We start from the raw sequence: 23,809 nt of genomic DNA on the forward strand, positions 1-23,809 counted from the left end.
TAGCAGTAGAAGTCACAGGGATACAGGCTCTGGTTCAACCCAAAAAATATCTCCCAGCCAGGAGGGCTGTCCACGAGCAAAATAAGCAGCCAGGTAGGCATCGAGCTCCCCGTCCCTAGAGGTCTGCAAGTGGAAGTCATCCATTTGTCAAGACCTTTTATTTATTTACTTGAGAAAGAATGAGAGAGGGATTCCAGAAGGAGAGGGAGAAACAGACAGCCCGACGTGGGGCTTGATCCCAGGACCCCAGGATCATGACCTGAGCCGAAGGCAGATGCTTAACCGACTGAGCCACCCAGGTGCCCCTCTCAAGACCATTAAAAGAAGGTCTGTGCACATTTTTTGAAGGACAGACTTCCACAAGGCACCTGGCAGGGGGTCACATGGGCAGCGGTCAAGGGACGCTCATGTTTGCTTTGGGTAGAAAGGCCCTATATGGAAATCGGACTGCAAGAGCAGGCTTCAACTACTTTGGGAAATAAGCTCTCAGTGCTTCAAAGTATATGATGTTGGAGCGTGTAGAGATGGATGAGCCCCTCGCCCAACCATCTCCATGTGCATCTGGAGAAGCTGAGGCCCAGGGGGGACAGCCCCCACCCCAGATCGCTGCGTGACCCGCGCACGTTTGCACCAGAACGCAATGTGCTCTCCCGTGTGCATAACTGCTATGCCAGTTGCAAATTCTTTCTTATTCACTGGCTAGGTCCTTTGGGAAACAAACTTGATTTCTTTGTAAATGGGCAACAATTCTAACAGTAGGCATCCTGGATCTAGAGCGGTGCCCATACATGCTTGCTTCCGGTGCATTCTCCCCAGTGGCTGGTCTGTTGAAAAAGACATCAGACTTGAACAAACCACAACTACCCACAGCAACACGGCCGAGTCTCTCAAATATGATGAAAGCATCCAGGAGCCAAAGGTCACACTGTAGGATTCCATTTATGTGCAGCTCAAACACATCCGAACTCCGAAGGTAGAAGTCAGGATGCTGGTCATTTTGGTGGGGCCGGGGGGGGGGGGGGGGGGGGTGGAAGGAGGCATGAAAGGGGCTCCTGGGGGGCTGGGAATGTTCTGTCCTCGATCTGGGCTGTTACCTGGAGAGGATTCAGTTTCTAAAAACTTATCGAGCTGTTGACTTAGAACCCATAGCTTTTTTTTTTTTTTTTTTTTCAGTAAAAAGTTTTAAAAAGATGTCAGGTATGGGATCCCCGGTTAGGTGGCAGACAACAGGGGCGCTGTCCCGACATACCTAAAGAGGGTGAACCGAGTTCCCACCCTGTGACCAGCACTTTCAGTTTTCTCGCTTCATCCTGAGAAAACTCTCCGCAACATGAAGACTTATGTGCAAAGGCATCTCACCAAAGCATGTCACACATCCGTAAATACACACAGCACACACACCAAAGGGAAACAGCAGACAATCCAAGCGCCCCATGGGGGGTGGAAGCGACGTTGGGGCGATGACCGGCCCCAGGTACCCATCTTGGAAGAGCCAAGAATGGTCCCCACACAGGCCGTGCGCCTTGCTGGGCTGCATCCACAGGTGACCTCTCTTCCCTCTACTTTTCCATCTTTCGTAATTGATCTGAGCTAAGGACGCGTCATTTCTGCAATCTGGAGAGAAATAGCAGAAAGCTCAGGCCTTCCCGCCGCCCCGCCCCCCGACAGGAAAGCAGGCCCGCCCCGGGCAAAGGGCAGGCAAAGGGCAGACGCAGGGAAGCACATGCCTCCTGCAGCTTTCCTGGAAAATGAGGGAGGCCTCGGCCTTCTCTGCCGAGGGGTGCTGGGGGAAGGGGCAGGTCTGCGAGCTGGCTGTGGGAAGCCGGTCTCCTCTTAGTCCAGGGCTTCCAGAAGGTACGGCCTTATCCCCATGGGGTGGAGAGGGGTTCATGAAGCGGGGCAGCCTCCCCACAGACGGGGCTCCCCGAGGCCAGGCCTGGGTGCCGGGCATGGAGACCGTGAAGGGAGCCTACAAATCCAGGTTTTGTGGGGTTTCGGCGCCCCGCGGGGGATCAGGGGGTGCTGCTGGTGGGACGGGGTGACCAGCTGGCCCCGTGCCTGCCTCGCCAGGAGGGGAGACTGGGCTCCGGTGGGCAGGCGGCTCTCCAGGGTCAGGTTTCTGCCCCGTTATTTAAAGCCCGGCTCCGGGCTCCAGGCGGGCAGGGCCAGCCGCCGCCTGCGTGACTAGGATGAGAAATCGCAATCCTGACTCGGCCCGCGTGCCTATGGCAACTGGCGGTGTGGCCTTGGAGACTAATCTCCAGGCTGCCAGCCTGCAGGGGCCTCTCCAGGCGGGGCCCCTGCTCCCCGTGGAGGCCCTTGGCCAGGAAGGGGACCCAGGCCTCTCCCAGCCGAGGACAGGGCATCTGCCCTTGCAGGTGTGCCCCTGGCCGGTCTCAAAACATACAAATTCCAAGGGCCCCGCCACAACCCCCCACTCATAGTCACACACACGGGACGTGACCACTGTGCACAATCACCTCTGTCATGCTTCATTCGATACAGCACGGGACCCACGGCAGGTGCTCCTGCCTGTGAGAGTCCCTCCCAGGCTGGAGGGGGTGGGGATGACAATAAAATAGACTATTAAGAAGAAAAAAAGATTAAAAGTGTGATCCAGGGCACCTGGGTGACTCAGTTGGCTCAGGTCATGATCTCGGAGTCCCAGGATTGAGCCCCAAGTCGGGCTCCCTGCTGAGTCTGCTTTTCCCTCAGATTCTTCCCTATCTCTCATGCTGTCTCTCACTCTCTCTCAAATAAATAAAATCTTTTAAAATCAAAACAAAACAAAACACCACTATGATACACCTTGATTTAAACGGTTACATGGGTATACACAGGTAAAAACTCATCACTATGGACACTTAAAGTTTATGCATTTTATAGTAAAGGTAAAAATGAGTGACATGCAAGAAGCACAGGCTAGAGGGTGGGGAAGTCAGGGGAGGCTCCTTGAAGAGGTGACACCTGAGCCGAGTGGAGTGGCATGCCACCGGGTAGCAGGAGTTCGCAGGGCAGGAGCATAGCCAGGGGAACGGGGCCCAAGCTCTGCTCATATGCAGGGGATGTGAGCAGCCCCCCTCCCTGGAAACAAATGCTCAGCAAATACAGCTAGACCCGTTTGAAGGAGTGCCAAATTACTGGCTGCCCGGGAAACCCAACCTCCAGTCCAGCCGCCCACGTGTCTCGACTGGGCCTGAGCAGGGTGGTGGGTGGGGTGGGGCCGGCTCTGCGTGCCTAGAAGGTCCAGCACAGGGCAGGAAGTGGTGGGCAGAGGGGCAGGCTCGGCCATGGGGGTCAGGTCAAGAACCTCAGGTCATCATCATTTAGGGAGCAGGACTCACTGAAGAGTTGGGAGCAGGGGCAAGATGTTAGTTTTAGGGAATCCTGGCAGGATTGGGCAGACATGGATCCAGAGCCAGGGAGCCGGTGGTAACCAAGCTTCTTTAATGGTCCAGGCAAGAGATGGCCAGGTCTGAGGCCAAGGGCAGCAGCAACAGGATGGAGGGGAGGGTGGTTGTGACCAAGAAAAGGGCAGAGATTTGTGACAGCATGGATGGGGGAGTCCCCAGAAGGGGACACCTGGAGTGATGCCCAGGTTCTGATTCTGGGGTGGCACACCAGATGGGCAGGGGAATGGGTGCAGAGGGCTCCAGAGGGCTCCATTCTCTAGGATGGGAAAACCTCAAGAAATGGGATTGGACAAACACACACGCAGGCCTCCTACATCCTTCCAGCTAGATCTCAGAGCCTGAGCCAGGAGCCTCTCCCCGCTGGCCCTCTGCTAGTCTAGGACGCTGAAGAGTTGCTTCATCCCATTAGATGAGGAGGTGTGTGCAGGACAGGAGCGGGGGAACCACAAGCCAGTGGGGGTGGTCTCAACAACACCCCCAACAGAACATGCACACATGGGGACAGAAAATTAGTTTTGTTCCTGGCTAAGCCCCAGAACCACAGCAGGCACTCCATATATACTTGCTTGGTGAATGAGCAAGGACTCAAAGAAGTCAGAGCAGGGACTGCAAAATGAAGCTTAACCAGAGTAGACCATCCTTGGCCTCCATGGCCCTCCCAGGGCACCTCCAGCCCCACTACATGGGGTCCCCCTAAGGCTGAGGCCCTGTCCACACCAGGCTGACCTCTCAGCTGGAGGAGCAGGGAAATGTCTGGGCTTGGGGGTCAATCCAGCCTGGGTCTGAGTCCCTACCCAGCTATCACCGGCCTGTGACGTCAGTGGAGGCAGACACACCATGCCTCAGTTTCCTTATGAGCAAACTGGCGCCACCAATTCTGCTGCTCTCAGCGTTTCGAGGACGGCAAGCTGACATGTGAAGAGTGTCTGGCCCGGGGCCTAGAGATCACAGGTGCTCATTAAAGACACGGGAGTGATGATGGGGAGGAGGACTACAGAGCTGCTGTCCCGCCCTGACGTCACCGCATCCCATCAACTCTGAGTTAGCTCACGCAGGTCCCCGGACAGGCAGCACACGGATGCTTCTGCTCCCCCATGTGAGGGGGCTCTGGGGTAGGACATGCAGGCCCGGCACTGGGCTGGGTATCAGGGGACCCCAGCACCTGTCCCCTGGTTCTGGCTGAACCTTAGCAACTCAGCTGCAGGAGGTGAAAGTATGTATTGGTTCTTAAGCTTCTGGAGCGCTTGGGGGCTGGGTGTCAGGAGGTGGTGGGAAGAAGCCAGCACTGGGGTGGTGCCAGCCCCTGGGGCGATCCCATCTCCCGAGAGCCCCCCTGCCAGACGTAAACAGGCCTTCTCAGAAGGATGAGCAACGTTGATGAGGAGCATCAGGCCCTTTCTTGTCGGGAAAAGGCTGGGCGGAAAAAAGCTAATCACAGTGGGTGATCTAATCTCAAGGCTCTGGCTCACAGGCTCCCACCCCAGCCAGCCCTCCTGAGCTGGCCCGCTCCCTCCCTCCTCCTGCTGCTGGCTAATCCCGCTCAACCCAGTCTGCCAGGGGTAGGGGGCAGGGGTCCCAGGGAAGGTCAGGCCCTGCCGCAGGTTGGGATGAGGAGAACTGGCTTCTAACTCCAAACACCACCCCAAAGTGGGCCTCAACTACGCCTTTGGAAACTTATCTCAAGACCTTCTTACCCTCCACCCCAGGTGAACGGACCACCACGCCCCCTCCCCTGGCCTCTGGCCTCCATACCTGCCCCGATCCATGCAAGAGCAGTCATCACAGTCACCCTGCGCCCACCCCCAATGCCCTGCGATCCCATGCCTCTTGTTCCAGCTCCTTTAAATCCCAACGCCACAGCCTGCAGGACCCTGTCCTCCCACACTCCCCAGCCCATGAGCTGCCCTGGTCCCAGTCCCGTGTGCTCCCAGTGGGAGGCACTCCGGCCGGATGCGTGGAGCACCAACTCATCACGCGGCTCCTTCAGTGCACCCGGATCCCCCAGCCCCAGAACTGGGGTAAATCAGACCCAGGCCCTGACCCGGGGCTCCCAGGTGGGGAAACAGCAGCTGAGGTATAAATGGTGACGGCACTCGAGAGAAGAGGCCTTTTCCATCAAGGTCTGTCCAGCAGGTACTCGGCAGAGGCACCTGCCGCCTGGGGCCCTCGGCCGCTGGCTGCTGCACAGGCCGGTGCCGATGCCTGCCCGCGCCCCGCCCACTCGCCCACAGGGGCCACTGGGCCGCGCGGTCTGTCCCGCGGGCACCGTGCCGCAGTCCCCGCCACCTGCTGGCTCGGGGGCTGGTACATATTAGTGACCTGGTCCCTGGGGGATGACACACTTAATTCGGTAGCTGGAGGGTCAGAGGCGTGAACACGCAGGTGAACCAACACCCCCTCACACATACACTCCGTCAGGGCTTTCATCCTCCATCACATCCGACACCCCAGCATCCCCAGCAGACATGGGCAGGGACCGTCACCCATCCCTTGCTGGACGACGGAGCCACACTGTGCATGCGACCTTCCTATGATTCCACAAGAACTGTGGGGGAGCCAGTGTGGACATGTTCACACTCTGTTGCCCAGCCCTCCCCTCCCAAAGCCCACACAGGCTCGTGTGTAAAGGCTCGCTACGGCCCTGCTGTGCTCACACTCCCTCACGTGGGTGAGGAGAGCCTGGCCACCTCGATCCACCAGGGCAAGCCAGGCTCACCGGCAGCTCTGGCCAGGTGGTGGTAGTCCATTGATTTCTCCCCGGGGATGGGAAGAACCTGCAGCCCAGCCCAGGCCGCACCATCCCCCACCTAGAGCCCAACGACTGATGACAGAGCAGCCCGTCGCCAAGCCTGAGTCTCAGGAGTGTGCACAGGGCCACTCCTTGTGAGATCTGGGTCTAGCCGAGTCTTTGCCAACCCACTGGCTGTGTGATGCTGGGCAACTTGCTTCCCCTCCCTGGGCATCATTTCTGTCTCCAAAAAAGACAAACATCCATGGCACCCTGCCCCTTCCTCCCTCCCAGAGCAGTGGTGGGCAGTGGAAGCAAGGCCCAACAGAGCCTTTCTTTCTACCCAAACCCTACCTTGGCCTTGAGCCTAGCTGAAATGCCACGTCACGTTATGGTCACCATTACCATCAACAGCCACATGACTGCCCAGTGCTGTGCTGTGAGCATCCTTTTAATCCCCCACAGCAACCCTAGAGCACAATGGCATTCTTCCCATTTGACAGAAGACAGGGATGCTCAGAAAGGCTGAGTAACTTGCCCAATGTCACACAGCCAGAAGAGTCAGGGGCCAGCTTCAAAGCAAGGTCTGCTGGAAAGAGCAAATGTGCACCCAACCCGTGACGTCTCGGAAGCAGCCCTCCAGAGGCCCCTGGGCACGGCTCGCTGCCCAGCGGCTGACAGGCAGATATTCACAGAAGATCTCTTTAGCACAAACTCCTTTTCTGCCTCCCCCAGAGGGTAAGGAGCTTCAGGAACGGGGCCAGGCTTCCTGACTGGGGTCACAGTGAGGCCCTGTGAGTCCTGAAAACCAGAAGGGACCTCAAAGTATGGAGACATCATTTTCTGAGCCAAAAACAGGGCTTAGGGCTCAGAAAAGGGTCCTGTGTTGCCAAGATCATGGGCCTTCCAGGACAGTGGGGGTTAGAGAGATGGCACAGCACAATTCCAGGAACTGCTTGCCCTCTACACAGACCCCAGACTCCAGCTCAGCCAGTCTGCCCCTGGCCCCCACCACCAACCTGCAGCTGCACAGAGCCCAAAAAATGGGAGCAGAGAGGCACTGGTTTCCTGCCCCAGGAGACCCATCTGAAGCCTGGGATGAGAAAATCACTCCTCTTCCAAAGCCGTGTCCCCACAGAGGTCCAGGTCGGCAGGGAGGCGTCCCAGTCCTTACTTCTGGCATCCTCATGGCCCCGTCCAGGGCACCCGCTGGCCTTGCACAGCCTACAGCCTGAGAATCTTCCTCATGGGGCTCACGTGGCTCCAAACTGTCTCCCTGAGCACCAGCTCCAGCTCCGTGCTGCAGGTGCACCTGCCTGTCCCCCCCCCCCCACCCATGCTCACTCTCACAGTAGCTTCCAGACCTCTCAGCCACACCTCGAGGGTGGACGCAGCCCACACAACAGCCACTCAACATCAACACCAGGATAAACCCAGGGCCTGCATCTCTGAGGCTGGGTCTCTCCTGCGTCTCTCCTGCCTGAGAAGAGTCACCACCCAAGAGAGCCCACCTATCCCTGTCAGGGTCTCCTGGAGTTGCTCCTTAAGATTTTTCCAGGTTGTCAGCCCCACCCTGCACACCCCAAGGACCAGGTCTGTTGGGATTTACCGGGACACATAATGGGGCATCAGGGTACCCATCAGGGCAGAAGCTGGCGTGCCCCCACCCTCCCGCCCCTAGCCTGTCCCCAGGGGCCACCAGCCATTCCTACACATTAAGGCAACCAACCACGTTCCACCTCCAGCCTGTGGGCAGAATGTGTAGCCACCATGAGCTACACTCTTTTCTCTCCTCATTTGGGGGTTTTAGAGGCCCTGACCACCCCACGACCCCATCTTCCACCTCATCTGCTCTAAAACTTCCCGCCAGCTGTTTGGCCTTGCTGTGCCCACCCAGTCTCCTGGAACAGTCAGACAATGGAGGCTCCGGCACCCGCAGGAGGGCAAGGAGTCCTGGCCCAGGAGTCACAAGATGTGGTTTTGGATCTTGATTCTTAGAACTCTGGAATCAGCCGAGTGCCTTCTCTGCCCTGGCCTCAGCTTCCCTGTGTGAAAAAGGAAAGGTCTTCAACCTATTCTGAGGTCCCTTCCAGTTCTAATGGTTCAGGGATCAACAGCGGACCGCACGGCACACCCCACCCAGGAAGCCCCAGCCCCAGGTATGAGGCCCAATCCGAAAGACCCAAACCCCACAGTCACATGTATAAGGAGGACTGGCACCAACTAGAGCAATGGAAAGAGTAAACCCTGCACAGGGGTTAATCTGAGAGGGGGCCAGCTCCAGGTTCGGGATGGCTTTCTAAAGCCGAGAGGTGGGCAGCCCCGGTGGCTCAGCGGTTTAGCGCCGCCTTCAGCCCAGGGCATGATCCTAGAGTCCCGGGATCGAGTCCCGCGTCGGGCTCCCGGTGCATGGAGCCTGCTTCTCCCTCTTCCTGTGTCTCTGCCTCTCTCTGTCTCTCTCTCTCATTCTCTGTATCTCTCAGGAATAAATAAATAAAATCTTTAAATAAAAAAATAAAGCCGAGAGGTAACATACACACAGTGAAAGTCACGCTCTTTGGCTGCCAGTCCTGGGGGTCTGGAGTTTTTATAAACGCACGCTTGCTGGAGTAACTGCCACCATGATCAAGACACATGGCAGTCCCACCAACACCCTAAATTCCTGCAGGCCCAAGTCAACTCATCCCCACGCGACTCCGGATCGGCTCCATTCCTATGGTTTTGCATTTTCCAAGATGTTGTATGAACGCAACAGGACCTGGCTTTCTGGGTCTGCACCCTCCAGCCAGCCTAGCACGCCTACGGGTCACCATGCTGTCTGGATCAAGTGCTTGCTCCTTTTTGACGCTGACCAGTACCCCACAGTCTGCATGTATGGGGGTTTGCTTATCCATGCACCAGCAGCTGGACACGGACATTATTTCCAGTGTGGGGCAATTATGAATAAAACCACTGCAGGTAGCTCTTTTCTTCAGGTTCTTATGTAAACCTAAGTTTTCATTTTCCTTGGGCAAATACCGAGGAGCAGAACTGCCTGGTCATATGGTAAGCATGTGTTTTAACTTACAAAAAGCTGCCCCCAAATCCACAGAGACACCATTAGTGGTTGCTAGGGGGTGGGAGTGGGGGGAACAGGGAGGGACGGCTAATGGATATGGGGTTTCTTTTGGGGGTGATAAAAATTCTTCTGGAATGAGACAGTGGTGACAGTGGCCCAACCTTGTGACTATACTAAAAACCACTGGATAGAATACTGACATGGTGACTTTTACCTTTATGATGTGATTACAGGTCAGTGAAAATAATAAACCTTTTTCCAAAAATGGCCACACCACTGGACACTCCCACCAGCTGTGTCTGAGGTCCGGCCCAGGCCACTTTTAAAGGCAAGATGTTCCATAGTTGGGTACAGGGAAGGGAGGAGCAAAGGCCCTGAGGCAGGATGGAATGAACCTTAGGCTCACAGGCCTCCTGGGCTGAGCACAAAGGAGGTGACTGGATAGGGACAGGGTCAGGGAGGCATGCAGGTGACTGGTACCGCCCTCCACAAACTGGAATCCCCTGGAGCCTCAGATGGGCAGTGGTAACTCTGGACCCCAGAAGAGCCAGGCACCCATGATCCAAGTCCCCGCCCTACCTGTTGAGGGGGTGGAGTGCTCCACATCCCTCTTCTTGCTCCTGGAGAAATGAAGATGTCCACACTGGTCTGGGCCACAAGGGGCAAAAAGGGGCGATGCCTGCCCACTAGCATGCTGCAGGCGCACCTCTAGCTTCCCAGTTAGGGGGCACCACAGGACCAAAGTCTGACATATGCGAAACTGAAGAAACCACTGAGGAGAACATATGTGAAGGCAAAGCTTTGAGAGTAGAAGCACTCTGCCCTCACTCCTTCTCTCCATCTGGGCCATGGGTGTGAGGGCTGGAGGGGATGTGGCCATTCCGTGACCATGAGGTATTAACATAAAGATAAAAATCCAACAAGCTAAATCAAAATCACGTGAAGTAGCACTTCACCCTTTCCAGGATGGCTGTAACCAAAAAGACAATCCCAAGTGCTGACAAGGATGTGGAAAAACTGGATCCACATACACTGCTGGTGGGAATGTAAAATGGCACAGCCACTTTGGAAAACAGCCAGGCAGTTCCTCAGTATGTTAAACATGGAACCTCTAAAATGACCTGGCAGTCCCACTCACAGGTGTTTAGCCGAGAGAAGAGACAACAGAGCTCACTCAAAAACTTGTATACAGGGCAGCCCGGATGGCTCAGCAGTTTAGCGCTGCCTTCGGCCCAGGGTGTGATCCTAGAGACCCAGGATCAAGTCTCAAGTCCCACGTCAAACTCCCTGCATGGAGCCTGCTTCTCCCTCTGCCTGTGTCTCTCCCTCTCTGTGTCTCTCATGAATAAATAAATTAATTAATTGAGAAAAAAAAAAACAAACTTGTATACAAGTGCTCACAGCAGTGCTATTCACAACAGCCAAAGAGGGGAATGACCCAAATGTCCCTCAGCCAATGAATGGATAAGAAAAGGTGGCCCAGGGACGCCTGGGTGGCTCAGCGGTTGAGCATCTGCTTTTGTCTCAGGGCATGATCCCGGGATCCGGGATCCAGTCCCACGTCGGCCTCCCTGCAGGGAGCCTGCTTCTCCCTCTGCCTGTGTCTCTTTCTCTCTCTCTCTCTCTCAGTGTCTCTCATGAATAAATAAATAAAAACCTTAAAAAAAAGAAAAGAAAAGAAAGAAAAAAAAGAAAAGAAAAGAAAAGAAAAAAGAAAAGAAAAGAAAAGAAAGAAAGAAAAGAAAAGAAAAGAAAAGAAAAGAAAAGAAAAGAAAAGAAAAGAAAAGAAAAGAAAAGAAAAGAAAAGAAAATGTGGCCCATCCACACAACGGAATATTATTTGGCCATAACAAGGAGCGGCACTCTTGACATCTGCCACACATGGATGACCTTGAAAATATGATGCTCAGCGAAAGAAGCCAGATGCCAAGGCCACATGTTACAGTATTCCACTGATTCGAAACATCCAGAATAGGCAAATCTGTAGGGACAGAACATGAATCAGTGGTTGCCAGGGATTGGGGGTGGGGAGAGCAGAAGGCTGACTACTTAATGGGTCAGGATTTCTTCTCCTGGTGATGAAATGCCCTGAAATTAGCGGTAAATATCACACAACTCTAAAAGCACACTTTAGGGTATGCTTCAAGGAAAAATAATTTTTAAAGCAACTTAAACAACCTAACAAGTTAGGGAGGAAAAGAAGCGAGCCCCTTACAGCATCGCCGAGCCCCCGTCCCAGCCTCCGACTGCCTAGACACCGGCTTTTCCTTGGGAGGTAATAAATAACCCCCCTGCCAAAGCTGTTCACGTGAGATTTTCTATTACCTGGAGCCAAACGCACTCCTAACCACCAGACTCGTCCCCCTGTGCCACCTGCCGGGACTCAAGGGGGCTCTGCACACTCAGCAGTACCTGTCCCAGGCTGGTGGCTGGGATTCGCCTAAACCCCAGGTTATCCGACACAGTCACCACCAGCGGCCCCCAGAATGCCACACATGTGTGTGTGTGGGCACGCACGCACACACACAAGTACACGCACACAAGCGTGTGTGTCTAAATAGCCCAGGGGATTAACTGTACTGACGCTCCACACTTGTGCTCTCTCCACATACACCAGCTGCCTTCACAGGGGGGAACCCCCCAAACTGGGTTGCACCCAGCCCAGGGAGACACAGTGTCCCCCCCCCCCGGACCACCACCCTCCCCCACCACCACCCTAGATGCCTCCAAGAGCCACAGCCAGGCCAGCAACCGAGGAGGATGGGGTGAGCCAATGAAAATCAGTATTGAAGAGTGGACCTTCCAAAGCTCCACCCGAGTGCCCTGACACCTAGCCACTTCTAACTCACTTAGCAAGTCTGTACTGGATATTCACTCTGTGCCAGGCAGGGTGCTGGGGGCAGGGAGGCGGAGGGACAAAGCTTCAAGGCCTGGACCCAACGGAGGGTGACAGACAAGCGCAAGGGCAGTTAGAACCCAGTACGTGAGGAGGCCTGTGCTGGGGGACGTTCAGGGGTTGTCGGAACACAGAGGAGAGGCACCTAACACCAGACTTGGAAGGGCGCACGGGGAAGGCTTCCAGAGAAAAGTGCCATCCAAGCTGAGACCTGCAAGCAAAAATCAGCCCAATGAAACCGACCAACAGGGAGCATTAAGTACGTTCCAGGCAGAAGCCACACCACACAGGGAGGCAAGACAGCAGCACAGTATGTTCTAGAAACCCAGGGAAGCTCATTGTGCTGGCACGGAAACAGGCAGGGGCTGAGCATGCCCAGTCTGGGAGGGAGGCAATCGGATGAAGGTCTTCACCTGGACCCAACACAATGGCCAGAGCTGGGCCCTGCCATCACTTCAACAGTAAGATGCTCCCGTGGCCACCTGTGCAATCACTGTGGTCTCTGGACCCACACACTTCTGCCCTTCCCCAACCCCCATCCCCATCCCCTCCCAACCCCTTGCCTGCATTTGGAATGCCCACCCCAGACTACTCTTGGGTTCAGACTCCACCCACCCTCCAGGGGCCAGTGAAAAGTCACCTCCTGCAGGCTGTCCTCAGGCACATCCCTCTGGGAATAGAGGGTTCTCCAAAAACCCACCACAGGGCCACTGCCCCTGGGTAGCCACAGCTCCAGGGGACTAACCAGTTCCCCCCACTCAGGGGTTTTCCCCAGCTGACAGAAACAGAAACTGAGGCATGCCCACTTGCTCTGTGGGCAGAGGATGTAAGAGCACAGCAGAGAAGGACGGCAACCAGTTCTTCTCTGGGGAGGACTGGGGTCGTCATGCGCCAAGGTGAGAAAATTGGATTGGCAACCAGCTTCCCCCAACCGGATGTGCTGATCCTCCCAAGAGCACTGCTACAGAGGGAGAAGCACCCTCATCTGTTCTGATGAGGCTCAGAGAGGCGAAGCCACTTGCCGGAGAGCACACAGCAGGTCAGTGGTTAGAACTGAGACTTGACTCCATGTCTGGCTGGCTTCAAAGGCCCTGCTGGTTCCATGGGGGGCGGGGGGGATCACTCCCTTGGATATGCATGCAGGGCAATGGACCAGAGGGAGAATGTGCTTAACCTAAGCTGGATGCCAGGATGCACAGAGGGGTACAGGGGCAACTGCCCCCCTTCCCAAAGGCCCTACCTCTCCCAACCTGGGCCTCTCTGCTGGAAGCCGGCACACCTGAAAAACCAGCTCCTGGATAAACATGAGAGAGACACTAGACTGGGCCCAGTCATAAGACCCCCCTGGAGCCCGCCAGGACCACCTTGGAGCTGGGTGGGTGGGTAGACAGAGATCCTGCCCACTTCCAGGGAGCCACCCAGGAGCCTGCCACAGGCTTCCCACCAAGTACAGCCCAAGGGTCGGGCCGAGGGGTGCAGGCTTTGAGACCGAGCCAGGGGAGTCAGGGGGGCAGGAGAAGGAGTGCTGGGGGGCAGCTGAGCTCATCAAGAAAAAAAAATGACCTGTTTACCAAAAACAAAGGTAAAACTCCTGAAATCTCTCAAGACACCCATGCAGGTCATGTTAACACCCCAGGAGCTCCTTTTCCTGCGGGGCGCACATGCCCTGGGAGGCCGTCAAGCCCCTGTTGGGCCCCCCTTCACTCAGACACCACCGTTCATGACGCCCACCTACAACTCTGCAAGGTACTGCTTTCTTCCTTCTCAGATGGTCAAACTGAGGCTCAGCCGGCTTGGCAGCTGTCCAAATCACACGAAGCAGGCAGGTGGCAGGGCTGGAATCAACCCACCTAGAAGCTTCTGCGCCCAACCGAAATCTCAGTGATGCCCACAGAAATGTTCAGAACAGCCACTGTCCACTGTCCTGGGGCGGGCCACAGGCAGAGGTAGATGGCAAACATTTGTATTTAGAACCCCACCAGGTAAATGTGGATGAAAGTGGCCCTACCCCGGCTCCAAGAGAGACACGGGAGGAGGTCTGCATGGCCCCACTCCTCCCCGTCGGAGGCCCACTGCCCTGTGTGACCACAGCTGAATCCCTCTCCGGCCTGCAAACCAGAGGCTCTGTTCTCCCATTTGCAGATGCCCCGATCCAAGCACAGAGATCAGAAGTCACTTGCTGGAGGGCACAGAGCCCCCTTCCATATGACCCTAAATCGTGTTCCTGACTGTAACACCAGCCTCATTGTCCCTCCCCACCCCACTACACCCCCAGAACAAGCCCTGCCCCTGCTTCTGGAAAACACAGACCTTCTACCTCAAGCTAAAAGGCTGCAGGAGCAGACCGGGGACGCACAGCCAGAGACCCCCAGATCCCGGGGAGCGGGGCACGTGGAGATGGGGGAGACAGCACAGGGCACAGACGGCTGCCCTCGCCCGCCCCCCAGCTGTCCTGGCCTCAGAGCATCACTGTCCCAGGAGCCCACCTGCACGGCGGAGGGTTGTGGGTGTGAGGGCAGCTGCGGGCAGGTGTAATTTCATCGCAGGCTCGCTGGCTCTGTGAGTCACCAGAACCAGAGGATGAAATTCTAGCTCTGCGGACAGAGGTGCGCACCTCTCTTGGCTCAGGGTCAGCTCTCTATGGGGGTGGGGATGGGGTACAGGCAGTGCCTTTGTAACAATGAGCAAAGGGTACCCCCTCCTCCGGGCTGGTCCCAAGCAGGGCTCTGTACACCCAGTGTCCCTGACCACCACCACCACCACCACCAGAAAGGGGGAGCCGTGTGGCACAGCCCTATGATGGAACAGTACTCAGCAACCAAAAGGTCTAAGACGCCAGACTCAGGCTGCATTCTGTGTGACTGCATTTATGTGACATTCTAGAAAATGCAGAAGTACAGAGACAGAAAACACACAGTAGTTAAAAGGAGAGCAAAGAAAAGAAAAAAGAAAACACACAGTGGTTGCCAAGGGCTGGGGGAGGGTAAGAGGTTGGCTGCAAGTGAGCTTAAAGGAACTTTAAGGGGTGATGGAATGTTCCATGTCTTGAGAGGGGCTGGGCCATGTGAATGTGTACAGAGTCAAACCCCTCAGAAGGCACATTTACTAAAACTTGAGCATTTCACTGGATATACCTCATCCCTTGATAAAACAGGAGAGGGGCATCTGGGGGCTCAGTGGTTAAGTGTCTGCCTTCGGCTCAGGTCGTGATCCCAGGGTCCTGGGATCGAGTCCTGTATCGGGCTCCTCACTGAGAGCCTGCTTCTCCCTCTGCCTGTGTCTCTCATGAATAAATAAATAAAATCTAAAAAAAAAAAAATAAATAAATAAATAAATAAATAAATAAAATCTTTAAAACAAAACAAAACAAAACAAAACAGGACAACCTATGGGGTGAGACCCTCCTACTTGCTGGCCTGGGGCCGGATGCCAGGACCTGAGACCCTGCAGACCTGGGGTATCTGTAAGTTTCTTACTGGCTGGTTAAGAGTGACAGACGGATGGACAGAGACTCCCCTCTATGGTGGTTCTACCAGAAGCCAGAAAATGTACCTGAAGACCACCCTCCCACTCCAATCGGCAAACAAGCCTGGCCCTGCCCAAGCCTCCAGGAGAGAAGCAGCCTGAGGGGGGCTCCTTCCAGCTCCAGGTTCAGGCCCTCCATCCCCAACTACGTAGCCTTGCTGGGCACCTGCAGGCTGCCCAGAAGCCCAAGCCCCCGAGCCAGGACCACTCACCTCTGGCATCCCACAGTCTCCACTCCAGACCCGCACTGGGGTGACCCACATATCCAGCTCTGGAAGCTCCCCCACCCCCCAAGCCACAGCAGCTGAGACTCTGGCAGGACATGGGGTATCTTCTCCACTTCACATGTGAGCATACAGCCTGGATTTGGGGGAGGAGGGACATGGTACCTGAGACCCTGCCCCTTGCTTCCTGGCTACAGTCAGTTCACATTCCAGGGGCCTCAGCACAGCACAGAGGCTGCCCTTCACACCTGTGACCCTGACCAGCGAAGACCCTCCCCTACCAGGGCCCCCAGGTAGGATCTCTAAGCCTTGATGGGGTGGGGGGAGGTATTAGAGAAAACAGCCTCCCAGTGCTCAGGCCTGGCTCTGCAAACCCTAACTCGGGTGTCTGATTTGGTGCACCCTACCACCACCCTTCCCCCTACCTCCCGCCACAGTGAACAGAAATCTCTGAAAACCAGGGGTTCCCAGACTGGGGGATCCCTGGGTCGCCCACACCACCCAAGCTAACAGGGGATCTGGACCCTGGGACCGCGGCCTGGAGAAAGCCCAGCCAAGGAAACAGGAATGAGACCTGCCTGCTGCTAACTGACCCAAACCGTTCCGGGAGCTTTAGGCTGAGCCCTGACCCCAACCCCAGACCCAACCACACCCTGAGCCTCTCCCCAGTCCCCAACAGTCCCACTGCCCAGAGGTCAGAGCTGTAGGGCTGCCAGATCAAACACAAGACCCCAGTTCAGCTTCAGATAAACAAGTAAGTCTTTAGTATACGTTACGTCTTCAATCCTGCATTATCCATGGCTTATCTGAAATCCAAATTTAACTGGGCATCCCTATTTTTATTAGCCAGATCTGGCAACCAGAAGCAGGTGGTCCTGAAGGAGGGAGACAGGTGGGCACACAAATAGCTCTGTGTTGGCCAAGCCCGGCTCCGGACCAAGAGGATGGGAGTCAGGAGCAAGACTTCTGCCCGGGACACCCCCACCAGGCATCCCAAGCCCGGGCAAGGACAAAGTACGGCCTCACTCAGCTCATTCAGCAAATCTAACTCCCCACAAAGCGAACAAGCGCTGAGCCCCTTGCACATCCTCGCCGGGGGCTCTGAGCCCCTTTGCTGTCATCAGCCATAACCCACAGCACTGAGTCTGAAATGATACAGTATCCACCCTGGTGAGCATGAGGATCACTGAGTCCCAGCCAGATCTGCCTGCAAATGAGGGACCTGGGAACCAAGCGAGGGACCTGGCTCCTCGTGGGCCCTGCCTGGACACCCCAACACCTACCCACAGAAATCTCCACTGTCACCCACCCACAGAAGGGGGAGCATCTCACTGCCTTATAACCATTTTTATCTCTTCCAGTTCTCCCACATAAAACGATCCTTCCACTACTCTGGCCCGGTTTATGAATTCCTGCTGGGAATTCCCTTGCAGGTGCCTCAAGGGTCTACATCTTCTGGGCCTCACACTTTTCTGGAAGGTTCCAAGCCCTTGGCCCAGAGTCCTGCTCTGTTCCTCTTTGTCTGTGAGTTAACTCCGCAGGTCTTGTTCCGAGGTGCCCCTTGAGGCCTCCATGGGCCCAGGGGGCTGGGCACACATTCCTGCTTGTCCCAGAGAACCCAGCCGTGAGGCATCACAAAGAGAGCACCCACAATGAGCCAAGAGTTGGAGGGCTGAGAGAAGCGGGGCAAAGGACATCCTGGGAGCAAAGCCCCAGGCTCAGGTTTGAGGGGAAGACACAAGCTCGGGGCACCAAGGAGGATAAGGGGGCAGGGGAAGATCCTGGATTCTCGCCACCATGGGGAAGGGAGTGCTTCCTCAGAGAAGGGGATTCAGGAACAGGAGAAGCTCCTTAGCAATGTGGGCCCAGGGCCTGAAGCTAGACTTCATTCATTCATTCCCTCAGGTAGTCGTTCCTCAAGTATTTGGGGACCAGCCCCAGGGCACCAGGGAATCCAAAGCAAGCCTCGGACCCTGCCCTGTTCCTAGAGCAACTGGGAGGCAGATGTGGAACTTCTGAGTGAGATCAACACTGGGACAGAGGAAGGACAGGACGTCACGGGGGACACAGAGGTAGCCCCTGGGCCGGCCCTGGGATGGGATGCCAGCCCGAGGACACAGCAGGCAGTTAAGTCTTCACAGAGAGGCGACGAGAGCAGCAAATCCCACCGCGCATACCCCCACTCTGGCCAGGTCAGGACATCAGAGGAGGTCTCCCACTCCTACAGGGGAAGGATGGGAAGAACCTTCCAGTGAAGAACAGCATGTGCGAAGGCCATTCAAGAAAACTTCGGGATTCCACGAGCCAGTTGATGGATAGAGGAGAGCCAGAGCGGATGAACCAGAATCCAGAATGGGGACGGACCAGGAGAAGCGATCTGTGCCTTCAGGATATAAACGCCCCAAGGCGTCGCCCGTCGCATCGCCCCGAGATCCTCACCTGGGTTTCTGACAACCCAGCTGCCACCAAAACGCGCAGGCCCTGGCTGCTGGAGACAGGCTGCTAGAACAGCTGCCTCCAAGACCCCTATCATTATGCCCGCCTTTCCGACCATTTCCAAGCACCGAACGCTAACAACCGCCACTGTGTCGGAAGGCTCTGGGAGACTAGCCTTCAAGAACAGATAGAAAGTATTTGTGATTAACACATTGCACGTAAATGACCCTTCCTCCAGCACCAAGAGAACAGTCAGTCCTCTTAAGTTGGTTACGCTTGTCCCTACAAGGCCATCTCCGAGACCCAGTTTGGCAACCTTCGGCCCCAGGTCTTCCACATTTTAAATGTGCAGGCAACCAGTGGCCACAGAGTTCCCACCTTTGCTTGGTTCCTCTGCTGGGACCCTCTGAGTCAGAGCCTCAACTTTCTAGGTCACTCTCAGAGCAGGCTATGGCACGGGGTGTGGTCTTAAGCCTCTCACATCCCAAAAGCAGGTCGGGGATTCCGACATCCTGTCACCTTGGAGCCGGGTCTGTCCCTTGGTCCAGCAGTTCCTGTTCAGGAGAGGTCAGAGTCTACCTCGAAGCCTCCTGTGCTCCCACTCGCAATGGGTGGCTCGTGATGGGTACCTGACCACCCCCTCTTTGCCACCTCGGCGCCCAGATCTTCCCTGCCGGCAGCCACCAGCCGCCACCAGCTTCCCAGCCACTACTACCTCCTGCTCCGAATAAATAATCAATGCCCGTGCCCTTTCCCTTTGGGAATGACGCTGCTGAAATAAATGGCTGCTTGGAAAGGCACCTCCCAAGCCCCGAGGACCACAGCAGTGCCGAGGAGCAAGCAGTCCCAGCTGCGGGGCAACCAAATCCCGCCAAAGGAGGTCAGAGCAGCTTCTGGCAGCCCCTTCCTTCCAGTGTGACCAAACGCCCACTCCTCTAGCTGTCCACACCTGCCCCACACCCCAGCTACTGGGGCCGAGGGAGGGGTCGGGGGGATTCCCAGGGCAGTCCCACGCCCCCCATCACCAGTCCCATACTCCATCCAAGGCGGGTGCTTCCCCTAAGGGGCCTGGTGCGGGGACCCCTGCAAGCCAGGTCCCTCACTTTGGCTGCGATGGGAACGGAAGAGGCTCCCACCCCAGGTCTGGTCTTTTGAGGCTGGGTCATATGGCCAGATGTGCAGGGCTCCTCCAGCACCGCCAGGAGGGCAGAACTCTCAGCTGCAAGGCCCCCCTCTGCCCTGGGCCCAGGCCAGGGCATCGTCCGGCATCGTCCCTGTCCCTGGCCGCAGGCCGTGGCTGGAGCCCAGGAGAGGCACCAAGCCCATCATTTCCAAGGACTCGGGATGGGGGGGGGGGGGGTGGACGCGGAGCACCCTGTGGCGCTCCACAGGCCTCCCTGCCCAGGTGCAGGAACTCAGAGACCACCACGCGCCGGGCACCCCCAACTTGCTCCTCTGGAAGCTCGGTGGCCACCGCCGCCCTCCGAGGCCGGACTCTCCCGGCTCTCCCCGGAGCTTCAGCCGCCACGGCTCGGACCGGCCCCCTCCCGGGGGACCCGCGGGAGCCGCTGCGCCCGGGCAGTGCCGGCTGTGCGGGGCCTCGGCCTGCGCGCGGGGGGCCCGGCCGGGAGACGGCCCAGCCCGGGAGGCGGGGGGCGGGGACCCGCGGCCTTCCCAGCCCGCTCCAGCCCCCTCCGCTCCCACACCGGCGGCCGCCGCGGGCAGCACGACTGACCTCATTCGCCAACCGCAGCAGCCTGCGGGCGCCCGCCGCCCGCCCGGGGCCCCCCAGCTCCGGCCGGGCCGGGGGGGCAGCGCCCGCCTCCCACCGCCTCCCACCGCCTCCCACCGCCTCCCACCGCCTCCCACCCCCTCCCGGCAGGTGGGGGGCGGCCGGCCCGAATCGGAGTCGCAGTCACGTGCCTCCCCGGCACCCGAACGCCGGACCCGGATCCTGGCACACCTGGAGGGGGAGGGGAGGCAGGGGAGGGGAGGGGGAGGGGCGGGGGCCGCGGCGGGGGGCGGCGGGCCGGGGAGCAGGGCCTCGGCGCCCGCCCCCCGCAAAAGTTTCTCCTACCTTGGAGGATCCCCAAGCGCTCCTGCCAGCGGCGCCCCGGCCCCGGCCCGCGGCCAGGACTCAGCCTCCTGCCGCTGCCTCCTTAATTAATCCGGGAGAATGGGGGAAGGCGCGGCGGAGGGAGGCGCGGCGGCGCGGCGGGGGGCGGGGGCGCGGGGCGCGGGGCGCGGGGCGCGGGGCGCCGGCCGGAGGGGCGGGGCCGCGGCGGGGGTCTCGGGCCGGCCGGGGGGCTGGCGCTCGGCGGCCCCCACCCCCGGCGCGGGCTGCGGCGGAGGGCGGGGCGCGGCGCGGGGAGCGGAGCCGAGAGCGGGAGCGCAGGGAGGCTCTTTGTTCTGTAATCCCAGTAAGATTGCCAGCCATTCGCCCCGGCCCTAATCCCAGCCCCGCGCAACACCACCCTCCATTGGCTGCCATTTACATACGGGATTAGCCCGCCCGGCCCGCCCCGCGCCCCGGCCTGGGCACCGCGGGGGGAGCGCCGCGCCCCCCGCCCCGCCCCGCCCCGCCCCGCCCCCGGCGCCCCGAGCGCGCCGCCCGCCGCCCGCCGCCCGCCGCCAGGGGGGCCTGCGGGAGGGGCGGGAGGGGCGGGAGGGGCGCCCGCGGCCCCGGCGCCCCCTGGCTGCCCGCCGACGCCCCTCCGCCTGCCCCTCCGCAGCGCGGGGTGCGGGGTGCGGGGCGGACTAGGAGGCCGGGGCGCGGGGTCAAGGTCACCCGGCGGGCGGCGGGAGGCACCCGGGAGCGGGGAGCGGGGAGCGGGGAGCGGAGGCCGGCGCCAGGGCCAGGCGGGGCGGCCGCGGCGGCTGCAGAACTGAAGTCGGCCGCCGGCTGGTCACTCCCACCTTGCCCAGGTTAGCTTCCGGCCAGGTCCAGGTACCTCTTTCAGCCTTTGTCCCCCGGGATGTGAAGGAAGGCAGTGGCCTGCCCAAGGTCGCAGCAGATCCAGTCGGAGGCTCCGGGGCCCATCCTGTCCGGGCAGCCCTCCTTCTGATCCCCGGCTCGGGCTTTTGCCACCCGCTTCCTCTACCATACCAGCGTCCTGCGGAATCGGGGAGCACACTTCCCATCCTCTCCAAAGCCCTGCATCTTAATTCAGCACAAGGAGTGGTGCCCTGAGTCCTGTGCTAGGCCCTGGCTATGCTGGGCACTCCTGGGAGGGACACAAGTCAGGCAGGCCCGGACCCCAGGGAGCTCCTGGCCTAGATGGAGAGAGAGCGGCACAGAGATTGAGAATCTTCAGGGTCCCAGCAAAGCCCTCGAGGTCTTCCCCCAGCTTCCTGGGGCCCCGCTGGGCACTTGGTAAAGGATAAACTTGGCTGACCAGGTCTATCCCACAAGCCTGTCAGACAGCTCCTCCTGGGCAGGCCAGGTCCACAAGGCCCAGCCAAGGGCCAAGCCCCAGGAGCCCTGGTGCCCACCGAATGCCTTGCTCACAGTGTTGGCCAGAGGACTGAGGACTGGGCATGAGGCCACGATGCCCCCTCCATCCCACACTGCTTTTTGCCCTCTTGGGGGTACCACCCTATCCCCAGCATCACTGTTGTGTGCCCCCCCCTCCGCCCCTCCAATCCCCACCTGCCCTCTGCTGGCCCTGGTGTGGCAATGTCACTGAAGGGAAAAGCTAAGATCTAGAGACTGTGGGTTCAAATCCTGGCTCTTCCTCTTAACACCAGGTGACCTTAGGCAGAGCAGTTCACCTCCCTGAACCTCTATTTCCCATCTTTTGCAGCCTCTCAGTAAACCACAACGTGGCCCCACTGTGGAGAACAGTGATGATGGATGCTTTCTAAGCATCACTAAGCCTGTGGGGGTGTCTTGTATTGGCCTCATTTTACGATGAGGGGAAGTGACTTGCTTAGGGACATACAGCACCAGCATCGCGTGGCTGGGACTGTCATCATAGCCCTGGTTCAGCCCACTGGCCTACTGTTCCTCTACCCCATCTGCATCAGCCCACGATATGTTGGAGGTAAGGCATGGCCTTTGTGGGCCCACCTGGGGCACACTGGTCCCCAAAAGGGCTGTCTAGATGGGCTGTTGGTTTCTAGGGAGAATGCTTTCCAGACCCTAAGTCCTGGGGCAGAGTGCCAGAAGCCTTTGCACCTCAAGGTGGAGAGTAGCTAAGCCCTAGTGGGGAGGGAGCACCAGTGTGTGCTCAGTACTGCCCTCTGCAGGCAGAATCCGGAGCAGCAATGATGCAAGTGGAGTGCTGGGGTTAAGTGCCCTCTTCCAGCCTCTGGGCTGCTCTTCTGCTGGTCCGGTAGAGCCAGCCCGAGCCCAACCTTGCCTAGGTAGACTGGGTGCAGTGTGGTCAGCAGAAGGCCTTGGCCCGGCATGCGTAAGCTCTGCTCCCCAGGGGATATGACACCAGGCTTCACATTCACTCACTGTGTCTCCTGGGCCAAGTTGATTGACCTCTGTCCTAGGCCAAGTCTCTCTCAGCCTGAGCTACCTCATCAAGAATATGGAGACAAGATAGTCCTTACTCTGTGTGATGGCTGTGGAGACTGAATGACATGTGACACAGGACAAATGCTTGGTGTAGTGCCTGGTACTACATCTAGAGGCAAATTTGCAGTCTTGGCCTTTGCTTGAGCTGCTCTTCCTGAGGAGGTGAGAATTCTAAGGACAAGGTCATGGACATTCTAATTTTGTCAAGTTCACTTCTTTCCCCTGAGTAGGGCAGCAGAAGCTCGCGCAGTTGGGAGGGGAGCTTGGCGAAGAAGTCCTTGCTGGTGACTGCTCCCCACCTGAAGGGGCTTCTTTCAGCTTTAAGAAGCACATTTGCGGGGCGCCTGGGTGGCTCCATCGATGGCTCTGCCTTCAGCGCAGGGCATGATCTTGGAGTCCTGGTATTGAGCCCTGCATCGGGCTCCCTGCTCAGTGGGGAGACTGCTCCTCCCTCTGCCTCTGAGCCTCCCCCTGCTTGTTCTCTCTCTCTGTCTATCTCTCTGTCTCTCTCAAATAAATAAATAGGATCTTTAAAAAAAGAAGAAGGAGAACGTTTGCACTGGCCTTGCCTCATTCTCCCTCAGACCTGGCCGCATCCCCCTACTACACAGATGTGGAAATAGGCTCTGCTCACTGCCTACTCCTTATCAACCTCGAAGCCACAGGACCTCCTCCATCACAAAGCCTCCTCCAGCCTTGTCACCCTCCCAACAACCCTCCTGGGGAGTCACGTGGGCCTGACAATCCCATTTCACAGATGGGGATGGAAGATGCCAGGGCACTGGCGGAAGTGAGTGCATCCCTGGGTGTCCTGTATCCCTGTCAGTCCAGGGACTCCCTGGCAGGAGCTAGTCTCTACCTCCTGGCCCAGTGTGTATATTCCAGGGTCTCTGATGAGCAGATCTAGCCAGCAGGAAAAGCTGCCCACAGGGACTCAGTCCCCATGCCTCACTGGGGTTTGGGCCCAGTCCTGGGTCCCTGACCTCCTGCATGCATCATTGCCT

At 57.9% G+C, this 23,809-nt stretch overlaps 1 protein-coding gene across 2 annotated transcripts in view; it reads right to left on the reverse strand.

Annotated features, from left to right (window-relative positions):
• Positions 1-20,495, reverse strand: part of GTF2IRD1 (GTF2I repeat domain containing 1) — a 111,035-nt gene extending 90,540 nt beyond the window's left edge. Inside the window, exon 1 of one of the 2 annotated variants that reach the window (XM_038539068.1) lies at positions 20,358-20,495. The gene's annotated coding sequence lies outside the window, so the exon portion shown is untranslated. Of the gene's footprint in view, positions 1-18,658; positions 18,823-20,357 lie in introns of those variants that run through there. The other variant, XM_038539069.1, reaches the window with a different exon arrangement.
• Between the last annotated feature and the right edge of the window lie 3,314 nt (positions 20,496-23,809).

This window comes from Canis lupus, chromosome 6 (assembly GCF_011100685.1).
Source record: "Canis lupus familiaris isolate Mischka breed German Shepherd chromosome 6, alternate assembly UU_Cfam_GSD_1.0, whole genome shotgun sequence".
In the NCBI taxonomy this organism is placed as follows: Eukaryota; Metazoa; Chordata; class Mammalia; order Carnivora; family Canidae; genus Canis; species Canis lupus.